Below are 2,421 nucleotides of genomic sequence, written 5' to 3' on the forward strand. Positions count from 1 at the left end.
GTGTGTGTGTGTGTGTGTGTGTGTGTGTGTGTGTGTGTGTGTGTGTGTGTGTGTGTGAGAGATCTGCTCTGCACTTGCATTTCAATAACCAGAATGTTATTTTTGCCCAATGGAAAAAAAAGGTGAAGACAGGCAATCATGTCTTTGCATGTTGTCCGTTTGTTAGCAAAATATCTCATGAATCTTATGGGACAGATAATTTAATTTTCAGGAAGCATCTATGACTGATTTATCTCTTAAAACCTGGTTCACACAGATAGATTTGAAAACTGTCGGATGATTTTCAAAGACAGGGAGGGACCCCACACATGATGATGATGTTATACCATATTTAGGTATCTTTAAAGGGATCCCTGATTAGTTGTAACATTAGACTTTACTTGATAAACATGTGTTTTAACTGTAAAATAAAGACTGTAAAATACTGTTTGGTTTTGTAAAGTTTTAAAAATATATTTCAACATGGTTGGAGCCATTTTATTTACACGCATTCTGGGTAAATGACGACGTGGATAGGTCCTTGGTGTGAGCGAGTTATATCCATTTTAAACTTAGTTTAAAAATGCTAAAAACTAAACAGCCTACAGTATTTTTACAGTCTTTATGTTAAAGTTAAAATATATGTTTATCTGGGCCAAAAATCGGCAATTATTTTGCCATGTGAACCTGGAATTATTCAAATCAATTCAATCAAATGCTCTTAGTAAAATAAAAGGTTAAAAAAAAGAAAAAGACACTTTTTTTCTGTTCAATAAACCTTTTTAATCTCAACAGCAAGTTAGCTTATGTGTGGTCAACATCAATGAATATAAAACAGAATTTCTTAAGATTGATTTTTTTTGTGTGTTTTTATCAGCAGGAGGTGAAATTATGGTACTTAGAAACACATCCACTAGAATCTTCATGACTTTAGTCTTCATCTAGAGAAATATTGCTATAATACTTTTATATGGCATACACTGATTGACCAACATGAAGGGAAAAAAAAGCTAACATAGAAGCTCTAAAACTCCACACGGTGGGGTCGTACGGGGAAACTTCTGAAGGACTTTGGTACCTTTAGTAAAACCTGGCTCTACGTACATTTAAAAATAAAAATAAAAGAACAGAAATGAAGTAATCAAAATAAATGGTTCCAACCAGAAATAATTGTTTTTATTTCAAAGTCTTCTTTTAGACTGAAAAGACGAAAAGTAAAAAGGCACACCGAACACTTTTCAGAACCCCTTCTCAGTGAGGATTACCTAAACTCGTACTCCAAACCAGGAACACTCATCCGAAGAAACTGAAGTGTCCAAAAAAAAAAAAAAAAAAAAAAAAAAAAATCAACAATCAGATAAAGTGTCACTACGTCTGGTCTTTCTTTGAAAGAAATTGTTTTTGTGTCCATTATTGTTTGACAGGGGGGTGAAAACAGAGAAGAGGAGAAAAGGTGTTTCCTACAGATTGTGGTTGGTTCCGTCAACACAAACCTTTCCCACCTTTCTCCGCAACCACCTCCTCCTCTCTCGCTACAATCTCTTCTTCCCCCTTTTTAAAAAAAAAAAAAAAAAAAAGTGCTCTAGTATTCAACTTCCACAAGTCATCCTGTAGATTTCCTAGTCTGACCGCTGACTAAAGTAAAAGAAAATAAAAAAAAAAGAAACACTTTAATGCTCTTTGCGTCATCAGTGCTGATGATTTAATGCTTTAAAAACCTCAGAATAAAGATTTCATCTTCAGCACCGGCCTTCCTCACTAATGGGTCTTTTCAGTATGACCCACAAACCCGAGTAAATCTGTTCCCGTCAATGAAAAAAAAAGAGGGTGAAACCATTTAAACCTACACATACAGCTGTCTGTAAGATGAAGAGTGGGACTACCATGAGACAGGTCTGCTGGAGCACACTGAGCAGATTTTGGTTCTTACAAATGTTAAAACCCTACAAATTCCTCCAATGACACTGTTTATGTGTAATCACCTCAGGAGTCTCATCAGTCAAGTTTACAAATCTTTAAGTGTTTGAGGTCTTAATGCTCATCATACCATTATTTCAATTCTTTGTTTGCATAATCTGCAGGTAGAGTTAAAACAATTTAAATGCTGTAAAAAAAAAAACAACCTCTGGTCCAGTGTCAAGAGATTCGTGTTCTGCCGATCTTTGTGTCACAGCAGCAACATCAGAGGAAATCTAGTGATGGGGAATCTTTGCCGGGTTCTTTAGAAAATAAGTAAACCACCACAGAGGCGTGACTGGAGCAGTGCTGTTGTAAAATCAGGATTTAGCTTGAAAAACTAAACCGTACCGTTCATGACGAGTCTGTGCAAAGGGATGTAGAAATTTGGATTTGTGCAAACATAATTACACACGACTCTGTGCAGATGTTTGGCAACATTTAGATGATTGGTTTCTGTGCGGTCATAAAACAGTGTCCTGCAAC

The sequence above is a fragment of the Austrofundulus limnaeus genome, unplaced genomic scaffold (assembly GCF_001266775.1).
Source record: "Austrofundulus limnaeus strain Quisiro unplaced genomic scaffold, Austrofundulus_limnaeus-1.0 Scaffold29, whole genome shotgun sequence".
In the NCBI taxonomy this organism is placed as follows: domain Eukaryota; kingdom Metazoa; phylum Chordata; class Actinopteri; order Cyprinodontiformes; family Rivulidae; genus Austrofundulus; species Austrofundulus limnaeus.